Source organism: Syngnathus floridae, chromosome 12 (genome assembly GCF_059516105.1).
Source record: "Syngnathus floridae isolate MCC-2025c chromosome 12, RoL_Sflo_1.0, whole genome shotgun sequence".
In the NCBI taxonomy this organism is placed as follows: Eukaryota; Metazoa; Chordata; class Actinopteri; order Syngnathiformes; family Syngnathidae; genus Syngnathus; species Syngnathus floridae.
In genome coordinates this window covers 6,657,067-6,669,796 of record NC_142424.1, presented here as the reverse complement: position 1 = coordinate 6,669,796, position 12,730 = coordinate 6,657,067, and the positions used below count along the sequence as shown (strand labels likewise).

The following is a 12,730-nucleotide window of genomic DNA, read 5'->3' as shown; positions in this document are numbered from 1 at the left end:
GTACTCCTGAAGCAAGGGAGATAAATAAACTCTGTGACATCATACAAAGAAGTCAAAGAGATAAATAGAAACAGTACAATTGAATAAAAGGAAAAAAGTTTCAAAACGCAACAAACACTTGGTTTCATTAAAGCTAACTTTATTACGTTTATTGTATTTCCATTATCATTAAAGCAAACTTTCATTTCCAAGTGAACTTAATTATTTTTTGTTCGCTTTGTTATTGTTAACTGTCGGTAAAGGTTTCTATGAAAAAAATTAAAAAAGCAACTTTCCACATCCCTTTTGATTAAAACTGTTCCTAAGTACTCCTACTATTACTAAGTGCTACTGATACGATACTACAAGATGTACTACTACTACTTTTACTATTAAGTACTACTTACTACAACTACTACGGTGTATTACTGCCAATTGCACCACTAGGTAATAGTTATATTTGCATTATATAGTAATTATAAATTTAAATTATAATTATAATTAAAATTCAATTAAAATTATAAATACACCAATTCAGGCCCACTTTGATAAAGCGAGAAGCTCAATGGAGAGAACGTCATTTAACTGCAGGAACAACAGGGAACATTACAAGGGCTCAAGACCATGCAGGCTCAAGATGGCTAGCACTCATTTCCTGTGACGTTACAGGCCCCCGAAGAGCTCAGTGTATCACATGTGGAAGCACATAACACCGACTCGAATACACAAAACAGGAAGATGGTTTGGGATTCGACGCAGATGTTCCGCACCTGACTTATTTGTTCGAAAACAACTGGCAAGAAAACGACAATTTGTCAGTGTAATAAGCATTTTTCCCCTCAGCATAAATTCCATGTTTCATTGATTTGAAACAAACAAAAAACAAAGGTCTGACAAAACGGCCTTTCTTTGGATCGAGAAAATGAACCTGGGTCTCTTTTTTCTTTAATATCACAAAACTCTGGCATTTCTTTATCCACTATTATGTTACTTTTGGCCCACTGACAAGAGGCATACCTGACCAACTTGCTGATCTTGTCACTCTTTGAATAGCGAGACGCTTCCTGGATCCACATGAAAGAGTCAAGTACCAAAAACATAACAATAGCTTTACATGCCTAGCTAGCACGTTAGTTCAGAGTTTGCTTTTTATCAGTTGGCGTGTTGCGGATAACAACAATGGTGTAAAAAGAAAAAGAGGGGGGCTTGTCTGGCCTGACCGACCTTCATATTCCAATAGGCCTTACTTGCAAACGTGATAAAAACCATGACGCGTGATGAGTGGAGAGGGTTAAATCACAAATGATATGCTAACTTGTCATTCAAATTGTTTTGTATTTTTACAAATGTTAAAAAGATAAAAATAGATCCTGGTGATGGGTTTTCTTTCACAAGGAGGCTCTCTTAGCCCATGTTGACAGTAAACAAAAGACTTCATGGAACAAAGACGGCTTGAGATAAGGTAAAGTACTATGTGAAGAGCGAAGCTTTGTTTTTATTTTTAAATAATGGTCCGTAGGAACCGAACCACGACTGCTGTGAGGTCCCCATTGTCTTTGTAGAAATGACTTTTAGCATTTATAGAAGATTTTCCGAAATTCTTAGCATTTGAAGAGAGGCTAACCCAGAGGACGTGTTCTCATTTGAAATCTTGTAAACTTACATTTGACTACGGTGGATTTCTTGGATCAGTTCTTGTCAACTAGTGTATCATGGGTGCTGAAGGAAATAATTCAATCTCAACTTCAATTAATTTGACCACAAATTACACATAAACACATCATAAATATATTGTAATCGAGTCATCATAATTTATTGTCAAATGTTAACCCCACCAAGGAAGTCATGCTCTTTGAATCACTTTTTGATCAATTCCGGCCACACTGACACAAATGCATTCTGCAAACACTGCTCGCTTAGTTCTACCCACAGCAGCACTACAAAAAGAGCCACTTCAAAAGAAAAACCTTTTGTCACTACACTCAATTCCCAAAACAACAAAGCTCTTAAATCTGACAAATGCATGTTGGGTCACTCTCGCCTTGATGAGCATATCACTTTTAATCGGTGACATTTCAGTACTTGTGATAAGACAAAACAGTGAGCTAACTCACTGTGCTCTCCATCTGAGCAGAGAACAGAGGTTCCTGAAATGATGCGATCACATGATGCAGCTCATTTGAGGAAGTTTTAATACACCAGAGATGAGACATTGATTTCCACCGGCCGATCAATGAACTCCTGCGCCTTCTCAGACGAGAGATGGAACCAGTCCATCATGTTCAGCCATGAGCGTTTTTGTCAAAAAAAAAAAACAACTGTCATATACTGGAATCCAATGAAAAAAATGTGAGACAAATACACAGCATGACAGTGCTACTTTAAAATTGTTCAAAATTAAAACTCACAATAGTCAAGTCGAAACATCCAATGACAAGATGACCAGCTACTTCTTGCATGAACTCTACAAATCAATTTTCTTTTCCTTGACATGACAACCATAAATCAAAAAATGGCCCGTTCTGCTATCCTAGTCATGTTTATCAAAACGTCTGTCACTTGTCATCAAGCACAAGTATGAGACGTCTTATTCAATTCCTTTTTACACTGGTATGACAGCTAAGAATGTTTAAAATGCATAACGACGTAGGTGCTTACCCAACCCGGCCAATTCCGCATAAGCGCACGTCCTTAACTTAAAACACTGCCTGTACAATTTGACCTTTCAATTGATTAGTTTGTCATTATTTCCTACGGTAAATAAATCACATTCCAATTCATATTCCACATTAGAAACGGGCAACAGCTTACATTTCCATGAACGACTAATTACGATAAATCGGTTCTCATTTTAATACATATTTTTACTGGAATGCAGCACTCTTAAAGTTCTGAATTCTAATTTTGATACCAGCGTTATAATAATGCTGCCCAGAGGGTGGTGACTATGCTGGATGTAGCCTAATGTGATTATCCAACCATTAATCCCCCAATATAGCACACGTTTAACCATCAATTATTTAAAATGTCAACTATAAACATCTAATGTTAAATGCCCACAGTAGCATCACCGATGTATCACAGGATATTAATTCGCATTATCAGTCGCTTAAATTGTGGCTACTTGATGAAAATTTATGAATCTGTCAGACAACTTCTTTTGTTACTCAGCAAAAAAAAAAAAGGGGGGGGAGAGGGGGTGAAAGTCAGGTTTTTTGTGAGGACAAGCAAGCAAAACAAGTGTCTCAGGAGACAGTAGCAAATGGAAGTGCAGAGCTGCTTGGGCACTGCAATCCAGAGAGCTTTGCTGATCTGTCTGCAGCCTGACCTTCACTGGTGTCACATTCACAGGACACAAAAAAAAGGGAAGCACTGCAGCACGCCGCAGTAGGCCTCAAAGACCATCCTCCTCAAGGACCTCATTTACGACCACCACTATTCAGTCAACTGGCAGTGAACCAGAACAGAGCTTTAGCATTTGAAACTTAAAATGTGACATTGGTAACAGCATGTATGACTTAAAGTATTTTGCCAGAGGGGGATAGCAAAAGGAACACCACTAGCAGCAAACCGCTAATCCCGTATTTTATGTCCATGTTCTCCATACTGCAAGGTCAGACTGTCTCCATGTGACAGATGGCTACCTGACATCAGCCACCCATCCACACAGACAGGCCGCTCAGTTTTTTTTTTTTTATCTTTATTCGCAAGCCTTCTCAATTAACGATTCACCTAGGCCATGTTTGCTCTCCAAAGCCGCATGAAAGATTGGTGGAGAAGCGGCCGTTGTGGTAACCTTGCTCCAAGGGTAGCCCTTCTGTTTTGCAAAGTGCTCAGCCTGCTGAAAAAAAAATGTAGCAGGGCTAAGAGGGAGGGGGTGGGGGTTGTTACGCAGAGAATTAAGTAGCAACATTTGGCCTGTTTTGCACAAGATAACAACCAAGTAGATTAAGAGGAGCATTAATGACCATCTCCCTGTGGTTCTTTAAAGCAGCAACTCCATGACATCTCCTAGTCTGACACCATGAGATGGTATTTTCAATGCACCTTCATTGCCTTTTGATGGAAACATTACCCCAGCTAAATGGGACGGCTACTCATCACATCAGTTTGTGATTTTATAATAAGGTAATAGCCTTGATGTGACGATACAAAGTGGGTCACATTAGCAAAACAAAACACCATACGACAAAAGATGAATCTTTTTGAAATGTCAACCACAATAGAAGATCTGGAGTGAAAAGGAATCAATCATCTTAGTCCCTAAAGTGGCAAAACATCCTATTGTTCTGATGCGGTGGGTTTTATTCATAGTGGGGTGGCTGAGACGTATTTGATTACCTTGATCAATTCTGGCAAGAATCTCTCTCTGCAATGTTCTCCTACGACCAAGAAACTAGTTGAGACTGACTCAACAGTGCCTGAGCTAGTTACAGCCAAGAAGTGCTCTCCAAAGCTTTAAGCTTCAATCAATCAATTCCACACAACCAACAGAATACTTCAGCATCCATTAACTGATTCAGACCAGAGCAAACTGTTGCTGTGATAATATGCGCCTCTATGATGTCAGTCTTCAAAGAACCTTTCTTCTTTTTTTTTTTCTTTTTGTAAAAACAATCGTGCAAAAAACAATGAACATAGAGAGTCCAGTGGGTTTAAGAGGAGAGATAAGAGGAAGCAGACGTGCATGGCTGGAGTTGTCTGGAAGTCTGCTCAATCTTCCTTTGGTGTACAGTCAGTTCACTTGGCTGCTTCCTCATCTCTCTCTTGGGGCAGCCAGAATTATCTTCTGCATCATAGGCGAAGCCAGGGCCGACACTCCACACCGACGGCTCTATTTCACACTGCGGCCAAGGACACGCTGGAGTATCGGTGGCACAAACCGTCCACCATTTTGTGCTCCTTGAAGTCTTTGGCGAGCCCTTTTGGGAGCAGAGAGAAGAGTTGCCGCCTGGGCTTGCTATCTAGTTACACAGATGGAAATGTTTAAACTCTCCTGCCGGTTCCTCTGCAGACCGTCATAGCTGGCGGTCAGCGGAAGGAAAAGAAGATGGCCGCTGCTGAGAGAACATTGGAAACTAGCAGCTCTAATTTTGGAGATTTGAATCACCCTGTCTGTCACACAAGTCTGCATGACACATGTCCACGTTTTCTGTGGACATCAAATACAGGTGAATTCACATTTAGAAAATCAGAGAAACCTAATCTTTCCATCTTAACACTTAACAAGTACAAATGGGTAACGTGTTATAGTTGGCTTCCAAATCATGACTAGGAAGATGGCGGTTTCTAACCGTCTTTCATTCTTTTCCCCCCATCTCACTATTTTGTGTCAACAGCACCAGTATGGATTTGCGCCATGTCAGTCCACTCATGAATTGCCTAGATTTGGAGGTAGTATCTGGAGTGACGGGTGAGGCGCCGGCTGTGTGGAAGAAAAACAGCAGAGCACTGGCAACGGGGTGTGATGTTCAACACTGTGTGTGGAAGCATCTAATCATCAGTGCAAAGCTGTGTTGTCGTGTGAATAAATAGACTGTATTGTTGCCAACGTCAAAAATCTGACTTGTGATACCATCTCTATTCCATTCTATGATTCCTATCCTATTCACCTTTCTGGTCTACGTGGTTTTTTGTGTAAACCTACAAATGATTTTGGAAAAAAGTCAAACAGTGAGTGATTTCTTCACCTAGTAACATTCCACATTCATTGACATATTGATGACAACAATAGGGTGATACTTTAATTGATTAAACAAAAGTCATTCTTGTCAACAATAACCAAAGCAGTTGCTGTAAATGTGACTCAGTCACCCTCGAGCGTACACATTCAACACAACACTTAAGTCTTAAGCTCGTGCAGAATGTCCAAGGACAGGTTGTGGAGAGAAACCAGGAAGTGTTTTTCCACGAGGACAATCACGCCAGGAAACCTTCTGCATTCCACACAGCCATCTCCCTTAGGAAACCATTTCCTGACATAAATCAATTCAACATTGTCATCTAATATCTCAAAATATACTTGGTAGTCCAACCATTAGGTATAATGTGACAACAAAGTAAAAGAAAAATCTTGATGAGCTGCAGTAAAGGGTGACCCTGAATGGACAAGTGCCAGTAAACACTGTCGGGTATACGAGGAAGTCAGCGTCGCAAACGCTCGCGGGCACTTGGAGAGGTTTAGCAGCACGTCCGGGTGGAGTATTCCAGACACAGCCACGAACGAGAGTACGGCGGACGCGAGATGCAATTAGGAGAGAAAAAGTCCAAGTGGTTTACTGCAGGAATGTTTGCGAGGGTGCTGGGAAAGCTTTAAAAAGCTAGTGCTAAGTTTAGAAGAGGTTCCTCCCCAGGATGGGACCTCTTGAGGTAACTCAACAAGTTAAAAGACGAGGGTGGGAAAGATGAGAGAGCTATCAATATTAACTTACCACCGAGACCTCCTTTCCAAACTCTTAAATATTTAATCGTCCTTGGACAGCTCTGCTGCTTCCAGCCAGTGGATCCTTTCTACAAGACTGCTCCTGTTCCAGCTCAATGAAGGCCTTGTCCTGTGGCACCACACTGCCCAAGGAACGGGCGTCTCCAAAGAATTCAGGTTTTTTTTTTTTCTCTCTCGCTTTCCCTCCCCACCACAGGCAGCTTTGGGCTGACAGAGCTTGGGTTCACTGTCTTACTAGAAGAAGGACCGTAAATCCTGAATTTAGAGCAGGAAACCTGAGCGTGTCGACGGGCTTCATTTATCAGCCACAACACTCTTTCTCCATCTCAACCAGAGATCTGGAATGCTCAGGGTGTTAATAAGCCTACAGATAAAGACACTGAGCTCCTCTTTTTTTCTCCCCCACACAAGAGAGAAGGCAACGTTCAGACTGTTGGTGTTCTGATGGAAAGTGGAGAAGAGGAACCAGTTTGGCGGTGGTGTAACGTGGCAACTGACAACAGAAACTGGAAAGACACCTCTCTTTAGCTCACGCACACACAAACACACACACACCACTTCCTTGTTGAAGTTTAACCCTGACATGAAGCTGCAGCAGAAACTGAAATCTGAACCCAAGCATACATCAAACATTGCCATACCACCAAGATAAACAGAACATAGACGAATGACAAAGAACCCAGAGGTGTTGACCCGAAAGCTACAAACTTGCAGTGCCTACATGGCTATTAAGTTTTCACAAGGAGAAGGAAGCGAATGGCGTAACGAGAGCAGTAGTAGCAGCAGCAGGAGCAGAGAGGCCGGCCTGCATCTCATGAGCCGTGCATCACGCCAAGAAAGCATTCACTGGAGCATTTCAATTTGCTTTTGTCCCGAGCCTCCCTTCACTGCCCCAGGTGGAGAAGAATGGCCGAGTGCAATGAAAGCCACCAGTAGAAAGACTGATGGGCTTTATACACACACAAACACACATGCGTACAAGACTTCAACAATTTGTTGCTGTTTAAGATCAATCTTTTCCATAAAATTATCAACCCAGACCAGGACCGAATATATTACTTTTTTTTTTAATATGGCTTCTGAAAAATATTCACTGCCGTACAAGTGTAAAAATTAAATTTGCAATAGATCTATTATGTCTTTTGGGTTTATTCAGTCTTATGCTTTAATCAAAAAAAGGAGCGCATAATGTTCTGGTTGTACGATAGTGTTTTGTCAGTTGCTTCCACCATTCATCTAGAAATGGCAATTCTTTTTTTTTTATCAGAAAAGACAATTTCACTTACGGTACATTCAGACCGTGAAATTCCATTTTAGGCGCCAGGCTGTCATTGTTCGACACAAATCGTATAAATCATTGGCTTCACCGTGACGTCACACTACACAAACAATCCCAACAGCAAGGTATCATTAAATTAGATAGTTTATACCTGGTGGTTAAAATTAAAAAAAGATTATCAAACAAGAATGACGAAAGTCGACAGCCTGAGGCTAATCTACACCGTAAACTTGACGTTCTAAAATCAGTTGTGCTGATTTTTAACTTTGGCTTTTGATTTGAACGCATCAATTGTGGCCATGTGAATGTACACTGTGTACTTATTTCTTTTGTTAGCGTTTAGCAGTGGTAGGCTATATTAAATTATCTTACACTAATAGGCTACTTTCAGGATTCGTCATTAGCAGTGGTGGCCCGCATTTTGTTTTGAGCGACAGGTTACATAATTCCACAAGTAATAAAACTGGCAAACATTAAATACTGAGATTTCCTAAATAAAACAATGTGAAAAAGTAACTACTCAGAACTAATATTTTCTTATTGGCTTAAGTACTACACTGGATAAGAATTATTTAATGATCATATAAATTTTTCATATCGTGTCCTGAATATTCAGGGTCACTGCTGGTTCTGGCAGGACCACCAGCACCCTTAAAGTCTTAATCCAGGACAGTAGACCTTGACTATGTGTTGATAATTATAAATGTGTCGTAACCGTTTGGCCCGAGAACTAATTGCTTTTGATTAAAATTCCTTTGAAATAGTTGTAACATTATCGGTTATGGACTTTATTTTGAGACTCCAAACAAAGCCAAACACCAGAATGGCAAAAAGTGTTGAAAGTTAACAAGAGCTCCTAGTGAGTCCATTACACCACCCCAGAGTTGGAAGAGCAGCGGGCTCATCGACCAACACCGCAGCAGCCTGCCAGAGAAATGTGTCGAGCGCAGCAGATTCCTGCCAGGCTCCTCCTCGAGGAACCTGCCACGCCAGGGGAACAGAAGGAGCATCGCCACCATTTTGATTTGGATGGCTCTTCTTAGCTGTCGCAGCATACCGCGTGTCAAGCTCACACACACATGCACAAACACACACACACACCCTGCTCGTCAGCAACATTGCACACTATACTCACCGCTGCAGAACACCAACACACACACGCGCGCCTCTTGATAGGCTGAAGGCCTTTGGGGTATTTTTCTGTGGAGTCATTTAAGTTGAATTGGCCGCAACATGAGGCACATCTTGAGAACTTCCTGACAGGGAACGTGCGCCAATGCTTCACACACATTACCCACACGGGCACGGTCAAAACACCGCAACGGACGGTGATCACCAGTCATGACTTGATTTGTCCATCAGTCATTACCGTCACAATCAAACACTGCCGTGCGTGTGTGCGTGTGATTCACTTCCTCGTCTAAGTAAAGCCAGATCAAAACTATTCAATGTGGAGGACGTCGAGTAGCACATTCCTTATGCACAAGAACCTCCAAGGTTGTCCATTTTAACTCTCTTTATCAGCAATACAAGCATAGCGTTAACATTGCTAACGATAACACGTAAAAGCAATAAAACAAATGATGAGTGATGACAGCCTAAAATCAGTGAACACTTCTGTTTGTCATCTTATTAATGCCCGAAAAAATAAATGTAATACTTCCAAGCCAGAAAACAGTTTTTTCTATTAATAGAAATTGATCTGGCTGAGCCAATACGGTTCTATTGAAGTCGCACAAGTGGCAGTCATTTCTATCACGTGATAATTTGAGGTCGTAATAATAGTGATGAATTGATACGTTTGGAAATGCAGTATTCAAAAATTAAAATCAACAAGTTTTCGTAACTGATCTCAAGTTCTTGAGGTCATAAACTAATTGAGATTCAAAGATAACACTCACGCCTCTGCTGGCCACAAATGAGTAGTACACTCAATTATGAGACAACTGCTTCGAGATACGATTCATCAACAACCAATAATTGGTAACTATCCCATTATGCCATCTGGGTGCACACCAAAATTTAGGATTTTGTGAAACCGATTCAATAGTTTTTGCTGTTTTGTGTAATCCACATAAAACTTCTCATATTAAAAACTCAAATAAAAACTACCAATTTGCTTGCAACAACTTTTTTCCGGGTCATGGTAATGCATAAATGTTGAATCAAAATAACTGGACTCATGACTTGGGCAGTTATGCTAATAAAATAATGAAAATAGCAATGACAATGTCCCTAAACTCATGGTGTAGTTGTTCATACCACTAACTATTTTGAGCTCAAACAAGAACATCAGTGCCTCTGCTGGCCACTGATGAGTACTGCACATCAATTTCCCCTCAAGTGACGTTCTTCTACACACAATTAATCTTAATCGTGTTCCCTGTTCCCTGGTTAATGATCAGTTGTTGATCATTATGCGCTGAACCATACTAGAAAGACAGAAAAATATAATCTGATGGAACGCAATCCAGAGTAGTTTTTTGCTAAAATATGACTTCCTTAATGTAGCAAATAATAAGTACACATGGAGTCAAATGTTACACACAGGTCACAACTACATACATGTGATATATATCAAAGGAAAACTACAAGTTCCCATAGTCGGACTGAAGATGGCAGCCTGACTTCTGCTGCTTCTTCTACTATGTCCTCGTCCATCTGTCTAGCCCTGCAGCTCCATGTCAAACACCACCTTTGTTCTGCACCCCCCCTCCCTCCCTTCCTCCACTCCCCACTCATCTGCCAGCCTCCATTTTATGCTTGGAGCTCCACTGTAAAAAAAAAAACACTCACACGAGCACCTGACCCAAGACCAGTGACGGGCAGCCAGGAGACGCATCAACACAATGACAGCACATTTGCAACACCATCATCCAGTCAAATCAGCAGGAGGAAGAGGAGGAGGATGGGGGTGGAAAAAATGGTCACCAGATTTAGGGAAGCGGGAGGGGGGGAACATATCCTGCTCATGCTGGACACTTGCATGGCAGCTCCTAATGGAGGACACAGGAGAGGACAACCATCCGTGCTTTGGCTTCTCCTCCCCGACTAACTCACTAATCCCTCCACCGTTTTTTTTAGGAGGATGAGGATCATAAAATAAGCCTCACGTCTTAGCGATAACGTTTATTTCCTTGAATGAACTGACGGACACAAGCGCGAACGAACCGGGAAGCCGAGAAGACACTTGACTTTGGGCTGACATGGTGGCCGTTAAATAAAGAGGAGAAGAAGCCTCCCAGTGGAAGAGGAGGAAGAGGGAGGAAGGGGGTCAAGCTCTTTCCAGGTCACGCATGAGGCGAAAAGCTTTCCCATGATCCACCAATGGCGACGTTCTCGCAAGACCTTGAAAGCCCCAACCAAAGCGCCCCCTCCATGAAAGTGCTATCGCGTCGCCGCCGTTAAAGCGTGACAAAATAGAGCGAATAAACAGTCAAAACTCACCGCTGCAATCTTCTCCTTCTTCTCCAAAGTTGTCGGTCTCATGCGTGCGCCCGCTCCGGCTAGTGGGTGATCGCCATCTTTCCTCCTGCTTCTCCTTCTTCTTCTTCTTCTTCTCCTTCCTCTTCTTCTTCTTCTTCTTCGCCGCGGCAGCTGTCGATGACCTGAGCTCCTCCGCCGAGCGGCTCGCAATCACACGCGGGGAGGAGGAAGAGCAGGAAGACAAGCACCTCCACCACCACCACACCAATGATAATGTGACGAACGGGTCACACAAAGGAGCAGAAGGAGAAGGAGCAGAAGTTCGGCAGGCGACGAGCGAGCACCAGAGGGTGCGCGAGAGTTGGACACAGGACGAGTGAGCATCGGCGGAATGGACTCCCGAGAAGCTCATCCTTCATCGGCACTTCACGCCAACACCAAACCGCTAACCCGGGAGCCCCTAACCGGCGCGCTCCCGTGCAAACGCAGACACGCGCACGCAGCCCCGGCGACATTTTTGTGTACATTTTTCCATACGCGTTTGCGTGCGCGTGCTACGTCACAGGGTTATCTGCAGTTCAACGGTGGCTGCTGATGATGAGGATCCCCCACATATTATTCTGTACCACTAATCATTGTGACACTGTAATCAAAAGTATTTTTTCCCCAAATCAATCTTCAACTGCATTTTGCATTTATCACTATACTTGTAAGAAATCCAATTTGCATTACAGTTTAAATCATTATATATAATTATTCAAGATATAAATTTATAACTTATTATATTTGCATGAATTCAACATATGGACATATTTTATCGCTCGATAGATAAATAGATAATCCACACATTTAATCAAGTGTCCAATCGGATACCAGTGATGTCATGCTGGTACTGCTCACAGCCAGTAGGGGGCATATTTGGACACTACCCGGAACTTGCCATAATAGGTTGTGATCTTATTTTAATAGTCCTTTGAACGTTAAGTCACCTCATACTTTTATTGTTCTTCATAATTTTAACTTTAAAATCAGTAGATAATCTTAGCAGTCAGCACCACGGATCATTTACACTACTTAATGAGGAGCCAAGCCAATAAAATGTGGTCAGTGATGATAAGACTAGTTACAGTGTGAGTTGCACAGTAGAAACATTGACGCTGCCTCTGCTGCAGACTGGCTGCTTTCACTAACAAAGAGGAGCCCCAAACAAAAGGTGTTCACATGCACATGTCAGTGCAAGGGATGGCTTTGTGGGTGATGGGGGCCGGGGGGGTGGGGGGGTGAGCTTGGGGCAGCAAGGAGGAGTGGTGGCGCCAAGGGAACCGCGCGTGATGGGACATTTATCCACCTTTGATGGCTTTGTGTCATTTGTGATGATTTTCACACTAAATCTTCCAGTTGTATGATACATAAAAGAGAACTTATCATGAGATAAAAATAAGTCATTTTATTATGAGCAGTACAATGCAATGACTTAATTATATTCACATGAACAAAAAAAACCTCTGTATTGTTAATAAAGGGTTTATAAAGGCAACAGTGTAAACACTTTTCTGTGAGAGGAAAGAAAGGAGGGAAAATTAAATATTATGAACATATAAACA

General features: G+C 41.9%; 1 protein-coding gene and 1 long non-coding RNA gene across 5 annotated transcripts in view; one reads left to right on the top strand and one right to left on the bottom strand.

Moving 5' to 3' along the window:
* The window catches only part of znf462 (zinc finger protein 462), a 28,541-nt gene extending 16,945 nt beyond the window's left edge, over positions 1-11,596 (bottom strand). The window contains exon 1 of one of the 4 annotated variants that reach the window (XM_088391961.1): positions 11,148-11,596. The gene's annotated coding sequence lies outside the window, so the exon portion shown is untranslated. Of the gene's footprint in view, positions 1-4,320; positions 4,502-6,410; positions 6,755-11,147 lie in introns of those variants that run through there. The other 3 variants (XM_088391957.1, XM_088391959.1, XM_088391958.1) reach the window with 3 other exon arrangements.
* On the top strand, positions 6,185-7,590 carry LOC148389860 (uncharacterized). The gene is made up of 3 exons (XR_015861687.1): positions 6,185-6,348; positions 6,461-6,577; positions 6,833-7,590. It is a non-coding gene; the product is annotated as an uncharacterized LOC148389860 (long non-coding RNA).
* Positions 11,597-12,730: the final 1,134 nt, after the last annotated feature.